At 56.4% G+C, this 19,540-nt stretch overlaps 3 non-coding genes across 3 annotated transcripts; all 3 read right to left on the bottom strand.

The window, feature by feature from the left end:
* Positions 1-7,602: 7,602 nt before the first annotated feature.
* Positions 7,603-7,674, bottom strand: TRNAQ-CUG. The gene has a single exon. It is a non-coding gene; the product is annotated as a tRNA-Gln (tRNA).
* Positions 7,675-11,053: 3,379 nt separating this feature from the next.
* TRNAF-GAA lies at positions 11,054-11,126 on the bottom strand. Its single transcript has one exon. It is a non-coding gene; the product is annotated as a tRNA-Phe (tRNA).
* Positions 11,127-12,355: 1,229 nt separating this feature from the next.
* On the bottom strand, positions 12,356-12,435 carry TRNAS-UGA. The gene has a single exon. It is a non-coding gene; the product is annotated as a tRNA-Ser (tRNA).
* Between the last annotated feature and the right edge of the window lie 7,105 nt (positions 12,436-19,540).

Below are 19,540 nucleotides of genomic sequence, written 5' to 3'. Positions count from 1 at the left end.
GAGACACCCATCTCCATAGACCCCAGAGGCAGGAAATGAGGGGAGAAGCGGGAGGGAGGGATCCAGCCCTATAGACCTGTAGGGGCAGGGAGATATTGGGGCAGGAGGGGAGAAGGGGGTGGCCAGAGACCCAGTCGGGGGTGCTGGGAAATGGGCTGGTTTGGAGGGAGCTGGGGAGGAGAAGAGACACAGGGCAGGACACATGTTGGGACAGGAAACTGTCTCACTCCAAATACATGCGGAGCAGGGCAGGGCGGAGGCAGATCATGCTGGTCCCAGGGTAATTTCAGGGGTTCTGATTCCCCACTCAGCCGGGGCTCCCCTCTGGGCTGAGGAGCCCTGGGGTGGGGCAGGTGCAGGGGCTGGGTGTGTGTGTCAGGCTGGGGGAGCTGCCTGGCAGAGGGGCTGGAACCAGGGGCGGCTCCAGGCACCAGCACACCCAGTGCCTGGTTGGGGGGGGCAAGCGGCAGGGGGCTCTGCTGGTCGCCGCGAGGGCAGCAGGCACCCCAACCCCTCCCCCACTCTACCCCCTAGCCCCACTCCCCTCCCAGAGCTGGGGGAGAACCCAGGAGTCCTGGCTCCCAGCCCTGCCCCTCCCCCGTATGGCTCCATCCAACAGCCCCGCCCCTGAGTGGGGAGAGCCCAGGCCAAGGGCGACGCAGGCGCTGGGGGCGTGGCGCTGCGGGGGGGGGGGGGGGGTGCAGGGCCAGGCCGAAACCCGGGCCACGGGAGTTCGTGTCAGGAGCTGGAGCGGGGCGGGGCCGGGGCTCTCTGGGGGGCGGTAGATCCTGTCCTAGCAGTGGTTTGTGGGGATGTGGGAGTTTCTTTGCAACCATGAGTGGGATTGTTGTGGGTGCAACTAGACCCCCCCTTCTCTGGTGGGGCGGGGCTTCTACTGTCTGCCTTGGGGAGGGAGGGGTCCATGATGTCACAGCCCATGGGGGGGTGGGGTTGAATCATGTTTCTGAAGTGGGAGAGCAACTTCCCCGGCTCCCACTCACTCTCCACTAGGGGGCTGGGCTGGGATCTCTAGGGAGGGGAGCCCAGGAAAAAACAGTCTCCCCTATGGAACCCAGGAGTCCTGGCTCCCAGTCCCCCTGCTCTAGACCCCCTCCACTCCCAGAGCCAGGGATAGAACCCAGGGGTCCTGGTGCCCAGCCCCCTCCCTGCTCTGACCACTAGACCCCACTCCCCTCCCAGGGTGGTGCAGGGGTCACTGGGTCTGTGTCCCAGCTCTGCTAAGGGCTGTGACTGATTTTCCCAAAGTGCTTCCGTCTGAATCCAGCACATCTGCCCCCGCCCCCCGCCCGGTCACTGCCCACCCCCATGTGGGGGCACCAGCACTGTGCCGGGTCGTGATGGGAAATTGTCCAAACTGGCCCAGGAGAGACGTGTGTGTCCCTCTGTATGTGTGTGTGCATCTGTGACACTGTTTATATCAGTGTGTTGCTGGGCTAACCAGTAGGAAATGGCTTTGCAGGATTTTGTATCCTGCAGCAAGTGACTGACACACACACACACACACACACACTCACAAAGGGACTCACACAATCCCAAGACCACTCACACACAACACCCAGAGGGCATGCTAGCCCAACCCCAAAGAGAGAAACAATCACACCCCAGCCACACTCACAATCACACACACACCAGAATATTCGCAATTGTGCTCAGAGACACAACCACACACAGTTCACTCCCACTCCTCCCAACACAAGGACCTCCTGCCCCACACAGTGTGTGCCGAGGCCTGTGGAACTCACTGCCACTGGACAGCTACCAATGAGAATGCACCTTTCCAGGAGACCAATAGACATGGCCGTGGCGACAGAGGGGCTGGGCTCCCAGGGTCTGACCGGGCTGAGACTGGTTCTGACCTAGAGGGGTCTATCCAGCAGGGGCAGCGTGACCCACACAAACCCACCAGAAGCGCCTGTCTTAGCGGATCTCCCAGGCCATCCCCCACCCTGCCCCGGGGTGGGTAACAAAGGGGCAGCACAGGACTCTGGGCTGTGTCACAACCGGCCCCAGCCCCTCGCTCCCACACGCTGGCGAGTTGGGTAACTGCCGAGGGATTGCACAAGAGAGAGTCAGAGCCAGGGAGAGACCCCAGGAGTCCTGGCTCCCCCGACACACCTCTAATCACTGGCCCCCACTCCTCCCAGGGCTGGAGATAGAACCCAGGCATTCTGACCACCAATCCCCCCCCCGCTCTGACCACTAGACCCCACACTCCCCTTTTAGATTTTAGTCTCGCTGCCTCTTCTATCCACCCACCCCACCTGTCCATCCCTTTGCTGCAGGTTTTTGGGGTGTCACCCCTGCTCTGCACTCCCCCAGTGCAGCCCAAGGCTTTTCCTCCTCCCAACTACACATCCTCTCCCCCTCGTGCTGGATCTTCTGCTTGGCCCCCTGCTCCCTCTCAGGGTGCGCTGTGCGGCGTGGCTGGGGACTGTGCAACAGCCCAGCACCAGGCAACACAGAACGGCCACCACACGCCCTGCCCCACCTCACCTGAGCTGCTCTCCAGGTGCATCGGAGCCCAGTGCCCTGCACCTTGGCACTCCTGCCCCACAGGGGGTGAGCTGCAGCCCCCGCCACACTCCGCAGAGGGGAGAAGGGTCAGGGCAGCCAGCCCTTGTAAGATGGGGAAATCACCACCGGGGTCGACGGTATGGGGGCTGTGACATACAGAGAAACGATTGTTGCGCCGAAAGAGGGCAGCAGAGCATGCGCGCGCACACACACACACACACACACACACAATTGCAAACATACACAAACACATCCATGAATCCAACCACACACACACACTTGCTAATATACACAAACACATGCACAAATCCAGCCAACATCAACACAACTGCTAACAGATGCAAACACATGCACAAATCCAGCCACATGAACACACACACTTGCACAGCCACAAACACAACCCCCACAGCTGTAATAACACCCCCCCCACACACACACACACACAAAACCCTTACAGAAAACCACACAAACACATGCAAAAATCAATCCATTCATCCACCCACCCACACACACACACACACTCCATCCCCACTCTGTGCACACACCTTGGGTCACTGCGTGTGACGGAGCAATTCTGGCGGGACCCAACTGAGAGTGCCAAATCAGGACCAATTACTTAAACAGGGCAGTTACAACCCTAGGCTGGGGTCTTTCCACCTCTAAGGCAAACCAAACCAGCCAGACAAAAGGACTTTGGTCTCACCCCACTGGCTAACCACAAGTCACACAAGCAATTTCCTTAGACACTCCAGTCTCCCAGTATCACCACCAGTGCACTCGTCCTGGGGATAAATGGTTATGAAAACCAACACCCCAATAAAAGAAAAAGGTTCCCTCGATCCCAAAGGACCAAGCCCCAGACCCAGGTCAATATACACATCAGATCTTACCCACAAATCACGCTGTTGCCAATCCTTTAGAATCTAAAATCTAAAGGTTTATTTACAAAGGGAAAAAGGTAGAGATGAGAGGTAGAATTGGTTAAATGCAATCAATTACATACAGTAATGGCAAAGTTCTTAGTTCAGGCTTGCAGCAGTGCTGGAGTAAACTGCAGGTTTAAGTCTCTGGAATACATCCCCCACCGGGATGGGTCGTTCAGTCCCCTGTGTACAGCTTCAGTTTGTGGCAAAGTCCCTCCAGAGGTCAGAAGCAGGATTGAAGACCAGATGGAGATGAGGCATTAGGCTTATATAGACTTTTCCAGGTGTAAGAATCCCTTTGTCTTCACTGTGGAATTTTACAGCAAAAATATGGAGTCTGGAGTCACATGGGCCAGTCCCTGCATACTTTGCTGAGTCACAAGGCGTGTCTGCCTTCTCTCCATGGGTCCATTGTGTCCTTAATGGTCCTTAATGGGCCATCAAATAGGCTAGGCAGAGCTAACACCAGCTTGTCTGCAGGCTTCCCAGAAGCACAGCACAAACTTGAAATACTGACAGCATGGAGCCAACATTCATAACTTCAACTAAAATGATACATACAGCATAATTATAACCAGCAACCCATAACCTGGTCTTAGACACCTTATATGACCCCCTTTACTGAGGATTTGGTGCCACCACAGGACCTTGGTTGCAACCCAGGTTCTATATGGTCCCCATTTATATCAATAACGTCACTGCGACACTGAATACTTCAATTGGATGGGGGCCCAGCACCATGGCTTTCCCTGCCCCCAGGGCCCACAGGGGTGGATTGGGGGCACAGGGGCACGATCAGTGCCAGCCAAGGGGTTAGAGGTGGGGATGAGGCCATGGTTTGTGCACCACCAGGTTCCTGGCACAGGCTCCTTCAAGGATTTGCATTTCTTGGTAGTTTTCACCCCATCATCACTTCCTGCCCAGCCCCTCCTGCTGTGCAAGGTGGTTTCGGGGATGGAAAGAACCAGGAGTCCTGGCTCCCAGCCCCATCAGTGCTAACGTGCAAGACTGCACTCTAACCCCAGTGCTGGGACTGGAACCTGGGAGTCTTGACACCCATCTTCCTTTCCTCTAACCACTAGACCCCACTCCCACCCTTTTGGGGAGCCAGGACTCCTCAGTTTCTGTCCCCAACTCTGGGAGCAGAGTGGGGTCTAGTGGTTAGAGCTGGAGGAAACCAGGACTCCTGGGTTTTATTCTCAGTGCTGCTGTTTGACCCTGGGCCTCAGTTTCCCCTCCCACTTTTTGGGTGTGGAGCCTGTAAACTCTCTGGGGCATGGCCTGTATCTTGCTGTGTCTGGGCGGTGCCTGGCCCAACAGGGCCTGATCTCAGCTGGGGAAGGACTGTCTCTGTGTCTGTGCAGCCCTGGCACAACAGGGGCCCTGATTCTGCCTTGTCAACGGCAGCGCAGAAAGCCCTAGTGCCAAAAGAAGATGCGGGGGGGGGGAAGCTTTGCAAAAATCGGTCACACCAATAGGAAACCAGCCTCAGCAGTTTGTGACTTCACTTCCCAAAATTAGACACACACACACAGAACCCTGCTCAAACCGCCCCCTTTGCCAATGCACCACCTCACCTCGTCCAGGGAGGTCTAGGTGGGAAGCTCCATGTGGGAGCGGTGATGGGCACCATCAAGGTAGGTTCTGGAGATGGTCCTCCAGGTGCGGGCGTCTCGGCTCCAACTGGCACTGGGCTCACGCTGGGCTGCGTTCAGTTCCTGTCTCTGGTGTGCGCCCCGGCTCCACAAACGCCCCCGCCCCCTGCTCTTTCCTTCTGGTACAAAAAATATCCTCTTCCTTCGCCCCAGAGAGACACACCCACGGTGCTGCTCAGCACCCGCCTTCCCCCTTCCCCATTCCCAGGAGCGTGCGGGAAGGGGGTCAGGATTGGGAGAGCCTGTGTCCCAAGGGAGGGTATGGGGGCTTGCCCCTCCTCGCAGCATGGGGTACCAGTAGGCACCTTCATGGACGGCAGGTTATATCTGTGTGCGGTGCCCGGGCTCCAGGAATATTCAGGGCTGGGGGCCCTGCTCCAGCAATATTTGGAGCTGGGTCTCTCTCCCGGCCCTGCCTGGATTGGGCCCCAGCCCCCTGGGGCCTCTCCCTGCCCGGCGGGTCCCCCCCTCCCCCCGGCCAGCCTGTGTCCCTGCCTGACAGAAAGCAGCACCAGCCTCTCCCCTACCTGCTCTGTGCTGCGGGAGATCTGCTCCCGGCAGAACTGCTGTCTGCTGCCGCAGGGTCCTAGCGCCTGCCCACCCCTAATAGCAAGGCAGGCTGCCCTTACCCTGCCCTTCCGCCCTCACCCTGAGCCTCCCCAAGGCCCCAAACCCTCATCCCCAGCCAGAGCCCTCGTCCCCCTGCACCCTAATCCTCTGCCCCAGCCCTGAGCCCCCCTGCGCAGCATGAACCCCTCATCCCCCCGCACCCTAATCCTCTGCCCCAGCCAGAGCCCTCATCCCCCTGCACCCTAATCCTCAGCCCCAGCCCTGAGCCCCCCTGCGCAGCATGAACCCCTCATCCCTCACCCCACACCCCAAACCTCTGCCCTAGCCCTGAGCCCCCTCCTGCATCATGAACCCCTCATCCCCAAGCCCCAGCCAGAGCCCTCATCCCCCTGCACCCTGATCCTCTACCCCAGCCCCCCACAGCATGAACCCCTCATCCTCAGCCCCACAGCCCTCACCCCTGCACTCCCTCCTATCCCCAAACTCCCTCCCAGAGCATGCACCACCTCCCCCTTCCTATGCCCCCAGCCCAGAGCCTGCACCCAAACTCTGTCCCAAAGCCTGCACCCCTCATCCCCTCCTGCACACCCATGCCCTGCCCCAGCCCGGAGCCTGAACCCAAACTCCCTCCCAGAGCCTGCACCCCTCACCCCCTCCTGCACACCCACGCCCTGCCCCAGCCCGGAGCCTGCACCCAGCACCCAAACTTCCTCCCACAGCCTGCACCCCTCACCCCTTCCTACACCCCCACCCCCAGCCCAGAGCCTGCACCCAAACTCCATCCCAAAGCCTGCACCCCCAATCCCTAGCCCAGGACCTGCACCCCATACCTCCCCCCCCGAAACCCCGCCCAGAGCCTTAGGCAGGTGGGGGCAGAGTTTGGGGGGGTGGAGTTGGGGGGGGCGGGTTCTGGGCACGACCAAAATTTCTACAAACTTGCCACCCATGGCACCTATGGATGGTCCCACCAAGCAGGGCCAGGACAGAAATGGGAGGCCTGTGCCCCCAACATAGAGAATCTGGGGTGCAACCTTACTTAACAGGTCAGTCTGTCCTTTCTCTGACTGTCCCATTCCAGCTTCAACTAGCGCTTGTGGTTCATTCGTTCTTTTTCATTCCTTTCCTTCTCTAGCTTGTATGTTGTTGCTTTCTTCTTTCCCCTCTACCTTTCATGCTCTTCCTTTCTTTCCTTCTTTTTCTAATGTTTTTTTCTCTCCCTTTCTTTCTTTCTCTGCCTTTCACGTTCTTTTCACTCTCTCTCTCTCTCTCTCTCTGGTTATTTTTTTCACTCACTCGTTTTCCTCGCTTCTTCCGAGCCAAGCGGGTTCTCCTCCCACACAGATTTTGACAGGTTTTCCTCCTGATCAGCAAGGGATTAAGCACGTCTTCAGTGGGGGTTTGGCATAGCAAGGAGCAGGCTGGCCGGGTGTCTTTGTGGCCGTCTGCTGGCCATGCATAGGCATGGTCCTCCCCTCCTCTGGCCGTGACCTCGGTTGCTCTGTAGCTTTGAAGCCTTCCCTTGGAGCTATCAGCACCAGCCACCTCTGCTCTAGGTGCCCAGAGGAGGAGAGGTGCTGGGCTCCCGCCTGGGACTCTGCCTCCCTCCTGCCTTTCCCTGACTATGAAGCCTGGCCCTGGCACTGCTTCCTTCAAGTGCCAAGTGGACAAGAGGTAACATGTGGCTGCAAGCAAAATGGCCAAACTTGTGGGCCTCATGTGAAGCAGCAAGAATCCCAATGACCTGGTCAAAACACAGGGTAACAAGTTCTAGAGGCCCAACCAATTTTGGCCATTCACCACCCAAGACCTGGCTCCTGTGGGCAAGTCACCCAGCAGGAGGGGAAAGATTTGCTCTTGCAGAGCTGGACACAGGGAAATTGAGCACTGGAAGTTCCAGGACTTTACCACAAGCCAACACAAGGTCCCACTGAGATTTGAACTCAGATGGCAGGATTCAGAGTCCTGAGTGCTGCCCATTACACCATGGGACCAGCTCATGCTGCCTTCTCTGCACATCGGTGACCCTCACAAGGCTGGCTTGTGTAAGGGACTGTCAGCCCCATACTAAAAGTTAGTGGGGGTTCGGTTGGCTAGTTCCCAGCACCAATAGAAGGGGGAAGGGCCAATGGGAAATCAGGACCCTGAGACTGACAGTCCCCAGGGGCAATGGGGAGAGGCCAAAGCTCCAAGTTAGCCGCACTGACAGGCCAGGCAGTGCAATGAGGGAGTCACCAGGCCAGGGGGTCCCATCCTCCATGGGAGCTGGAACTGCCTGGGCCAGAGTGCGGCGGAGCTAAGGAGAGAGCAGGAGCCCGAGAAGAGCCAGGGAGCAGAGCTGCACCAGCCAGGGAGAACCAGAGCAGATCCGTGCTAGGAGCCGAGCCGCAGCAGCACACAGCCCAGAAGCTGCCCAGGGAGCAGATCTGTGCTGGGAGAAGAGCTGCAGCAAGCGGAGCCAGAGGAGCAGCCCAGGGAGCTGGAGGCAGAGCCGCAGCAGCACTGGGGCTGGAGGTGGGTGCAGTGAGCAGCGTGGGAGAGCGAGGGGGACCCTGGGCAGAAGGCCCAGTGCAAGGAGATGCCACCCGTCAAGAGATCTTGCAGGCCAGACTTTCAGGGGGAGGGGGATCATATCCCCTACATGGGGGCTGACACTGGGACAAGGGGCCTGTCACCTAGAGCACATGGCCACTGCCAGAGCAAGTGTCCAGCCCGTGGTGTCCCTGCAGCACAGCCAGGGCCTGGGGAGGAGGCCTGGGACATGTGAGGGAGAGACTGTGACCTGCCCTGACCCTCCAGAGACGCTGGTTGTGATCTCCCTGCGCCACAGAACAGGGTGACGTGTTTTCCTTTCCCATCTTTCCTTATGTTTTGCATTGATTGCTGGGTAATAAATGGTGTTTGCTTGAAGCACATGCAATGAGGAGTGGGTCAGGGAAGTGCCCAGAGTGGGGACACTGTAGCCCTGTTCAAGTGATCATGACAAGATTGGGGGTCATCAAACCCCCCAGGATTCCTGGGCCTGGCCTTGTTGGGGTGACGAGGTCTCTGCCGCACAGGAGAGTAGAAAGAGCGTCCTTGGGGTCAGGCAGCCTCTGGGTAAGGGGGTGGGGACTCAGATCCTTTCTCCAGCCAATTGCACCAGGGTCGTGTATAAACCAGGGAAGTTCCCCACAATAGCCAGACCTGAACCCCCTGTACACTTGTGCTCTGTCCTCACTGCTTCTCTGCTTCTCATCTCTGCTGCTCCCCCTCTGGGCTTTCTCAGCACCTGGCCCCACAGCGCTTCCTGCCAGCCAGAAACACTGTGTTCCAGGCCTGCTCCTGTGGATGTGACCTCTCTCCTGATTCCTGAGGAAAGGAACCTTTTCAGGAAATGGCCACAGCTTCTGGGAATCCACATGTGGCTGGTGGGCAGCACCAGGAATCATTTGGCTCCTGGCACACAAGGCAGCTTAGAAGCTCAGTGCCTAGACAAGGGCTTGAACCCTGGACTCTCACATTAAGAGCCTGATGCGCTACCTACTGAGCTAGTTGAGACCCTCTTAATCATTCACCACAAGAGCGAGTGAGCAGGCAGGCAAACGAGAGGCACAAAAAGTCTCCAGAACCCAGGGCCGCCCAGAGGATTCCGGGGGCCCGGGGTCTTCGGCGGCAGGGGGTCCCCGCTTCAGCAGTAATTCGGCAGCAGGGGGCCCTTCCGTTCCGGGACCCGCCGCCGAAGTGCCCCGAAGACCCGTGGCGGGGGGCCCCCGCCACCGAATTACCGCCGAAGACCCAGCGGCGGGTCCCGCTTCGGCGATAATTCACCGGCGGGGACTCCTTCCGCCCCGGAGCGGAACGACCTCCCCCCCTCCGCCGGCGAAGATGGGAGAAAAAGAGTTTTCCGGGCCCCCTGGAGTGAGTGAAGGACCCCACTGCAGGGGCCCCGAAAAACACTCGTGGGGGCCCCTGCGGGACCCGGGGCCTGGGGCAAATTGCCCCTCTTGCCCCCCCCTCTGGGCGGCCCTGCCAGAACCCCTCCTCTTTTTCTGCACAGCCACTGCCTGTCAGCAGGATTCCTCCTCCTCCTCCCTCCTGTGCCTCAGTGCAACTAAATCTCCACACCTAGACAGCCGGTCCATCCCCTGCACCCCAATCCCCCATGCCTGATCCTCCCTGCCAAATCCCTGCACCTGGCTCCAGAGAATTAAGTGTCACGTGTCGCTGGGAACTCGATTTCTTGTGCCCAGAGAGTCTCGGCCCCCCTCAGTAGATGACCTGAGAAACACAGTGTCCGGCTTTTCCAAAGAAGTGCTTGGAGGGGTTTTTATCATGTTACCATGTGGCCTAATGGATAAGGCGTCTGAGTGTGGATCAGAGGACTGACGGTTCAAGTCCCTTGGTGGTTGTGTTTCTGCAGTTTTACTGTTTTGCTGAAAGTCCTGCTCCCTTCAGGGCTGGAACCTCTTCTTGGCTGCTCAGGCCAATGCTCTGGCTTCAGCTAGAGCCCCGGGAAGGAGTTGGGGGTTGGGTGTCACAAAGGTGCTTCCAGTCTCGCCTTTGCCCTTCCTGACTTGCCAAAGAAAATGGGCGGCTGCCCGGGCTAGCGTGTGGAGCAGTTTCCCTCTTCCAAGTGTGCGCCTGTCCCTGTGCTGGAGGGTACTTGCTACACAGTGTCTTCGGAGCCTGGGTGTTTTTCTGCTTCTCACCAGCTGGGGAAAAGCCTCTTGGGGTAAAATCTCCTGCCCCATTGCAAAAGTGAGCATGGAGAGTGGGACCAGTCAGAGGCCCCACCACAGGGGCTGGCCCTGCTTTGCTACCATCTTGTTACCTTGGCCACAGAGCATCAGCAGCCGCCCCGCATGCTGGTGATCTTCAGTGGGTGTTTGGCACGGCAGGGAGCAGCCTGGCTGGGTGTTTTTGTGCCTGTCTGAAGGCCACACCTAGGCATGGTCCTGCCCTTCTCTGGCCCTGACCTCAGTTGCTCTGTGGCTTTTAAGCCTTCCCTTGGAGCTGTCAGCACCAGCTGCCTCTGCTCCAGGTGCCCAGAGGAGGAGAGGTGTTGCTGGGTCACTTTTACAGATGCCCCATCCCTGGTACTGCCCTTGCTCAGCTGCGCAGAGGAGCTTCCATCCCCAATCCCTGCCTGTCACTGCCCAGCAGCCCTCTGGCACCATTCCTGAGGGTCAACCTGCCTCGCTCTCTTCCTGCCGTGTTGGGAAAGGCAGCTCCCATCTCGCCTTGTTAAAGGTCAGGTGGGCCAACTAGGGGCAGAAGCCCCTTCTATGTTTTCCTACTGCAGAGCCCAAACTCAGGGACTCACCTTGGGTGCAGGCACTGCTGTGCTCCCAGAAAACAAGCCACCCCTGTACAAAGAGGGATGAAAGGGCCTGCCAAAGCCTGGGATTGAACCAGGGACCTTTAGATCTTCAGTCTAATGCTCTCCCAACTGAGCTACTTTGGCAGATGCGGTGTAGTGTTTTGGCCTGATGCTTCTCTGTCTGGGAAGTTTTTGTCAGCAGTTGCACACAAAAAGGACAGGAGAACGAACGGCTGCTCCACACCCCCACCGGAGGAACCCGGCGCCCTTAGCTGTGGGGAGTAAGAAGTGGCTGTTGGCTGACAGGGCCTGTCCCCGAGGAGCTGGAGCAGCAGCTGCCGCCTCCCCCTCGGCTCCAGGCTGTGGGAAATGCTCATTGCCTGGCTGCATGGGCGGCTGCTGCTCCGTGCTCTGGAGAGCGTCTGTATTGCTCTGTCAGCCCCCCGTCTTCACTGAGCCAGTCTGGTAAGGTCCCAAGTGCCCCCTCCGGCCTGGCAGCTGAGAGTCTGTGCAGACATCAGCCCCCCTGCCAGCCCCACAGGCAGTAGCAGTGCCAGCCCCCCAGCACCACAGGGTCACTCAATGCACTTCCTGTGGGGAAATGGCTCCTTGGTGTCCAGCTGCTAGAGTGAGAGCCAGGAGAGAGCAATGTCTGGCTCACCCTGGGGGAGAGAAGAGACCTGATGAGTGCGGATCTCCTCAGCCTCCCCGCAATGCTGGTCAGTTGTATTGTCACTGTGATAGTCAGTGCTTCCCTTCAGGGCCGGCCCTAGAGGGTCTGTGACAAAGCCCCACTTTCCACCCCAGGCCCTGCCCCACCCCACCCCACCCCTTCCTCCAAGCCCCCTCCTGTCCCATCTCTTCCCAGCCTGCACCTTCATGCCCCATTCCTCTCCCTCCCCCACCTCTTCCTCTCCCTGCTCCTCCCCCTCCCCGCCCAGTGCCTCCTGCACCCCACTGAACAGCTGATCACTGGCAGGTGGGAGGGGCTGAAGGGGAAGAGGAGGAGCTTGTCAGCAAGGCCTGTAGTGGGGCGGGAGCTGGCTGCCAGTGGGCGCTGAGCACCTATTTTTGCTCTGTTGGTTCTGCAGCCCCGTAGCTCCCATGGAGTCGCTGACTTGGTTCCTTTCGCACGCTAGAGAGAGGAGCAGAACCAGGGCTATGGCTGATCTATGGGGCACCAGGTGAGTGGCAGAGGCTTCAGGGGCTGAGAGTTTGCCTGACCCCTCAGGGACACAGTGTGAGGGGGTGTCCCAGGGATCTCTATGAAAGGAGCAGAACAGGATTTCCTTGGGGTGGGGAGAGGGTGAGAGTGTCTCAGGGGGTTGTACAGAGGTATTGCCCGGGTGAGGGACTGGCTAAAACACAGGCCTTGCTGTGAGCAGGATTTAAACCTGCACAGGGGAACCCTATTGGATTTCAACTCCAACACCTTAACCACTCGGCCATCAGCACAAAACTATCCCAATGCTAGCGAAACTGGTAAAGAATCACAACGTCCAGGCTTGAAGTCATCTGAACTACAGGATTCCCACCGCAAACCTGGCTCCCAAAGCACACGGGGGGATTTGGGGTTTGTTCTCTTTGCTTAGCCGTGTGCAGTAGTTCATGCTCCAATACGTCTGTTAGTCTATAAGGTGCCACAGGACTCTTTGCTGCTTTTACAGATCCAGACTAACACGGCCCCTCTGATACTCCTAGTGACACTCGCCAATGGATCCCCATCCTCCACCCACCCTGAGGCAGGCAGGAGCGGATCATTATTATCCCTACTTGAAAGAGGGAGAAGCTAAGGCTGAGAAAGGAGAATTGACTTGTCTTAGGTCGCACACTCAGCCAGTGGCAGAGTTGAGAATAGGACCCAAGAGCCCTGATTTTCAAACTAACCATCAGACCTTGAATTTCAGACATTGAATGACCTGAATAAAGTGCTCTCGGATGAGCTCCAGACCAACAACAGTGCACAGTAATTAGTCAGCAAGTATTTGAGGAGAACTGCAATGTTAGAGAGAATCATGAACTGCTCAGAGACAATTAATGCAGAGAAGCAGCAAAATTCATCAAACATATGACTGGTTATGACTTATTTACTTGGGCTTAAAAGAGAACAACAAGGACCTGAATCTTCTCCCTGTCAATAACCCCCTGCTCAGCCAATCAGGGTAGAGACTGAGGACGGGAGGCTGAGGGTTCTCACCAGAGAGCCCAAAGGATGGCCCAGGTAACTGGTGGGGATCACTGCCCCAGCACTATTTCAGCCCCACATTTTTGGGTGGACCTCCCACAGTGGGAGCTGCTGAGCACTCCCCCGCAACACACACACACACACACACGCACACACACACTTCTCCTGCTGTTGGGAGGGGAACAGGAGAAAGGACAAAAGAAGCAAGAGACAAAGAGAAAGGAGGAAGGGATGGATGGAGGAAAAGGTGAAAAAAAAGGACAAACCCTAATATCCCCTGTGATTCTAAGGGACAAAATCCCAGGTGCGCAATAAAATTCTGCCTCCTTAAGCTCGTGTTTTCCATGCCTAAAATTCAACTGTCACCAGATGGATCAGACTGAACAGGTTTCAAACCTCGAGGAGGCTCTTACCTTCTAAACAGGGACGGCTGTTTTCTAGTTAAATCAGGAAAGGGAAGGAGAAAACTCGAAAGAGGTTCCTCCTGGCGCTCACGTCCGTGAACCCGAATACTTGCTGCAGCAAAGCCACAGGGGGGTCTGAGGTTTCCCTGGCCCCTTGCCACTGTCGTGCCTGACTGATGTCAGCATCTCTCTGTGAGGTCACCACCTCCCCACCACCTGTGACCAATAGTCTGAGGTCCTGCAAAAGGCCTTTGTGATGTCACTGCCACACCCCTCCCTTGCTGTGCTAATGTCCTGCCCCTGGCCAGGCACTTTGGAGGTTTGAGCTACTCCCTGTGGATCACCCCACTCAAGGAGCGTTCGTTCTAGGCAGCAAGCCGCAGGGCCGGCTCCAGACCCCAGCGCGCCAAGCAGGCGTGTGGGGCGGCATTGTCCTGGCAGGGCGGCATTTGGCTCCGGCGGACCTTCCGCAGTCATGCCTGCTGATGCTCCACCGGAGCCGTGAGACCACGAGACCGTCCGCAGGCACTTCTGCCCTGGCCGCGGGAAGGGCGGCGCGAGCGGTGCAGCGCGCCGCCCTGCTTGGGGCAGCGGAATTTCTAGAGCCGCCCCTGGCAATCTGGCTAGACAGGAAAACATCAGACGCTGCTCCCAATGCTACACTCAGTTTTTCCAGAAATTAGTCGACTTTATGGCCAGAAGAGACCATTAGAGCATCTAGTCTGACCCCTGCATATCAAATGCCTCCTGTGTGACACAAGAGCTACTTTTGGGGCAAACACATTCCAGAAAGGCAGCTAGTCTTCATTAAATGACATTCCTTGGTAGCTTGTCCCTGTGGTGAATCATCCTCGCTGTTGAATATTTGCATCTTATTTGTGTAACCCCTTTGGGGTATAGAGAGCATGGCCCCTATAAATCTTTTTCCCAGAAGGAGGGAGGAGAAAGGCAGTCTTCAGGCCCTGGAAATGGAAGGGGAAAAACCTGCGTAAAGCCTGAGAAGGACAGGCCCAGTCGGGACAGCCCAGGACAGGAGCCAGGAGGTGCACTGTGCCAGGGGGGGAATCGCCGAAGAAGGACAGGCTGGAGCCGGACCCTGTATCATGGCTGCCCAGAGCTGCATGGGGCTGTGAGTACTGGGGCTGGTGACTCTGCATTGGGAACAAGGAGGGAGGCTGTAGCTAGTTAAGTGGGGAGGGGGGTCGCTCTCTGGGGCTTTGCAGAGAGCGGCAGAAGAGGGCACCGGAGGGTTTGCTGGGGAGAGTTCACTGGCACTGAAGATGACCAGGAGCACCCAAGACTCACCACTGGACTGGAACGTTGCTCAGGACTCGTGAACTCTGTGCGCAGACACATTGCTCAGTGTCTGCCCTGTCAGACTGTGCTCCCACTGGGCCCGTCGGACCTGGGTTTAAATGCAACCCTGTTCTACTGCTCCCTCTATATTTCACCTTGTTGTTTTTCTCCTCTCATCCCTCTGTAAATAAATCTCTCCCTTTGTTATGTCCATTGTACTTTTCCTGTGGGTGGGTGTGTGTGTTCACTCTGGGGGGTTTGGAACAGGTGCCCCTGGGGTGGAAGGGATTTCTCCTGCTGCCTTCCTGCGCGCGCTGTCTCTTGGCCAGAGCTGCCTGCAGAGCAGACTCCATTTTGGCTATGAGGGCGCTAAAGTTACATTTGTAATATGAATTTGTCTTTTTTCACCTTCCAGCCACTGGGTCTTGTTATGCCTTTCTCTGCTAGATTAAAGAGCCCTTTCATACCCCATCTTTTCTCTCCATTAAGGCCCTTCAACACTTCAATGAAGTCACCTTTCAATCTTCATTTGATAAGCGAAACAGGTTGAGCTTGTTCAATAGCTCACTAGACGGCATTTTTCTCCAGCCCTCAGAACATTTATTGGCTCTTTGGTCATCAGATTCCTGAACTGCAGCTGGATGTGGTTCTTGTTCTTCTGCACAGCACAGCTCCTGGAGAAGAGGGATCTGCAAATGTACATTTGTATGATACCTTTGTTTAATTGATGAAAACATAAACTAGACACTTCGAGGATTGGAACTGATTTCAGCCGATGGACAGCTTTGCTAGGTTTTTATGCATTTGGACAGCAAAATGTTGAGTGTTTACATTCATATCAAGCACCCCTGTATAGTGGAGCTCCTGAACATAATGGAGAATGGAAATGAAAATGTTTTCCTTTTTTAAAAAAAATAGAAGGTTATAAGAGAACAGTGGGGTTTGAACTGAGGACCATTTAAGCGGCAGTTAAGCACTATACTACTGAACTATACCCCCATACTGATAGGAGTATAGAATCGTGATCTCCACAAATTTGAAGGATAGACCCTGCTTCATTGAGCTCCTTTGCCATTCCCAGACCACAGGTGGTTTTAAAAATGGGGTTTGATTAAACTTCTTAAATGTGGCAAACACCACAGCTTGCACACCCACCGATATAGCTACTCCCACTGACATAGCTGCCACCTCTTGGGAAGTGGATTAACTACACCCACAGGAAAACTCTCTCCCATCAGCATAGAGCAGTGGTTCTCAAACTATGAGTCAGGACCCCAAAGTGGGTCATAACCCTGTTTTAATGGGGTCACCAGGGCTGGCATTAGACTTGTTGGTGCCTGGGGCTGAAGCCAAAATTCTGAGCCCCACCACCCAGGGCTGAATCCCCCAAGCTTTGGTTTTGCCGTCCCCTAACTGGGGCAGGGCTCAGGCTTTGTCTCCCCTGCCTCTGCCCAGTGGGAAGGGGCTTGGTCTCTCTTTCCAGGGCCATATAGTAGGGTTTTTTGGGCAGAAGGAGGTTGCAGTGAAAAGAAGTTTGAGAAACCCTGGCATAGAGCATCTGAATATTTCTAGACTTGGCTCCCTGTGGTACTGTGGGTGATCAGACACTGAAAGTACAGCCATGGAGACACCACACACCAGCCTTGCCTAGCAGGCAAGAATCAAACCTCCACAGAAAAACGCCTGTTGCTTTCTAACCCATTTCCCTAAGCCCTCAGCCACCACCACTTAACAAAGGGGCTTTTCTACACTATGGTTCTGGTCTCACTGAAGGGTCATTTCCAATTGTTTGCTCAGACCAGCATTAGGGAAAATGGTGCCCTGGGCAAAGCTTGTACTTTGGCATTTCCCCATTGCCCCTGGACGATCCCCACTCCCCCTTTACTGCTAGCTCCTGCACTCCCAACCCTTGCACCTCCTTCACCCCTAACTCCTGCCCCCTCCTGTGCCCCCTTTGCCCTTAACTCCCTGTGCCACCAGCCATTGCCCCTCTCCTGCAGCCCCTTCACATGGTTCCAGTGCTGGGGGCCCCACACTTGTTCTCCCTTTCCCTGGGCTTTGGCATCACTAGCCCCTGCTTAGTGAGTAGGGTTCAGTGGTCCCCAAAATGTGGGGTGTGACTTCTAGGGGGACACAGAGGAACATTCATGGGGGCACCTCAGGGCCTGAGTCAGCCCCCATGGAGGGAGCAGCACTCAGCCCCACTCTGCCCCAGCTCTTCCCCAACCCCACCCTCAGCCTGGGACTCTGGCCTCGACCCCCTTACCCCTGTCTGCACCCCTCTCCCCAGCAAGCAACAGACCCACTCCCAGCCTTGGTTCTTGACTGCGGCTTCCAAGGGGCCACAGCAATGGGTAAGAGGGCACAGTGTGAAATGTTTGGGGACCACTGGTTTAGGGTGATGTTCTCAATCACTTCTACAAAGTCCAAAAACGCTATTCCTCACCCACCCACCCACCCAGCCTTCCATCAGGACCAACTAGGTATGTTCTGCTGCCCTTCACTCATGCAGGAGTCTGAGCCCCAGGAGCCCAACTCAGATCATCCAGGCCAGCCAGGCCAGCAGGATTTTGTCACAGTCTAGATGCCCTCTCAGGGTATGTCTACACTGCAATGTAAGCCCAGGTTTAGCAGAAGTCATGTCAGCAGCCCCAACACATAAACATAAACTATGAGGGAAAGACCCACCCCCAGATAAGCTGGACAGTGTCCTTCTCCCTACGGTTCATAAGTCCAGCAACAAAAAGTCCTATAAAATGATCCATCCCCGCTCTGCATCCCACTCACAGCTGTTGTCATTAGTCAGAGCAAGCCCAGAGGTGCCTCTGTAGAGTTCACCTGCCATCCTGGGTGGAAAAGGGGAAAATAAGAAGGCACCGTACTCACTATGTTGTCTAGGGACTCACTCATCCTTCCACAGCCACCCTGTCCTAACGTTGGTCTAACACCTACATTTTAGTATTGGGACCCAGGCCCCGGCCCACTTGGCTTTGGAACCCCTGTCCCCTGCCTAGCAAGTGCTATTGAATTGAGGGTGAGTCCCTCAATCAGGGTCTGCCAAGCACAGTTGTGCTGCCCTCGATTCACACAACAAGGATAACAACCCTTTATTTCTCCTGCCCCTATAACATGGAGACTGGGAATCTAACACCAGCCACAAGTGATCAAGCAACCCAACCTATTTCCAACATACTGTAAAATCCACATGCAGACTCGTACACGAAACCTTGCAAGAAAATCTTCCTGAGGGGGTCTGAAGCACCTGCTGCTGGAGGGAGGGAGGGAGCTGTGGGTTGGGATTGAGGAGCAGCTTGAGGAGGGGGGGTCTGTGGGTTGGGATTGAGGGGCACTGGGAATAGGAGGGGGCTGTGGGCTGGGACAGAGGAGAAGGGTGAAGAGGAGCAGGCTCCGGTTGGGAGTGAGGAGCAGTGAGCATAGGAGGGACTGAGGGTTGGGATTTAGGGGCACTGGGAAAAGAGGGGACATGGGTTTAGGCTGAAGAGCATCTTCATTTGGGGATCCAGCAGGACAGGGGAAGGCACCAGGTGATTCTAAGTCCTTAGGGATAGTGTGTGTGTGTGTGTGTGTGTGTGTGTGTGTGTGTGTGTAGGTGTAGGGAAGGAACATGCTCTATGCCCAGAGGCCTTTATTCCTCCAGGCTGCAAGGACAGAGGGGCTGTCAGGAAGTTGCCCTTCAAACCCAACACAAAAAGGCCCTTCTGAGGAAAGGGAAAATCCTACAGAGAAACAGTAACATCAAAGAGGACTCTAGCGAGACAGTTGAAGATCTTGGGGAGTAGTTTATTACCTGACCAGGGACTTGAACCCTGGATCATCAGTTTAAAAGTCTTATGCTCTGCCAACTGAGCTAGCCAGGCTCACATAGGAAAAGAGCAAGTTGGTGCAGAGGAGAATCTAGTCAAGAAAACAAGAGCGGGAAACAATACGGGAATCCTGCTGCTCTCTCTGGCCTGGTCAGGGGGCTGTGCCGATCGGGTGTCCGCACTAAGTTCAGCATCAATATGGTGATCCCGGGGAAGCTTGGGTTCCCCAGGTTGCCTAAGGAGGGGTGAACCGGCCCAGGCCGGAAACGGAGCAGGTCAAAACTCCCGTGCGGATCAGTAGTGGGATTGCGCCTGTGAATAGCCCCTGCAGCGTAGCCTGGGCAAGACAGTGAGACACAGTCTCTTTTTATACACCCCCCCCCATAGTGCCTGGAGGGAGGGATGGGAGCACCCACACACTGGGGAATCTGACTTGGGGGGAGGGACGCACCCAAGCAACACGGATCTTGAAAAGAGGAACAGCGACACCCACACACCACAGAGCCTGGATGGGGGCAGGGGAACCACACACAGGAGCTAGTTCATGGGGTGGGGGACACACCCTTATGCTCCATTGCACCATTCTTAATGAGAAGAACAGGGGCATCCGCACAACACGGATCCTTAATGGGCGGGGGGACACCCACACACTCCACTATTAACCAGGAGGGACAGGGGCACCAGACACCCCCTCCCCGCAGAGACTGTATGGGGGGATGGGAGCACCCATTGTGGGGATCCTGAACTGGTGGGAGGGAGGCACCATGTACCAGGGATCCCGAAACGCAGAACAGGGACACCCACACACCAGGTGTCTTGCAGCAAGAGCTGCAGTCTTGATTTACAAAC

The sequence above is a fragment of the Mauremys reevesii genome, linkage group 17 (genome assembly GCF_016161935.1).
Source record: "Mauremys reevesii isolate NIE-2019 linkage group 17, ASM1616193v1, whole genome shotgun sequence".
Lineage (NCBI taxonomy): Eukaryota > Metazoa > Chordata > Testudines > Geoemydidae > Mauremys > Mauremys reevesii.
Note: the sequence above shows the minus strand (reverse complement) of the source record. Positions and strands in the feature narration are given on the sequence as shown.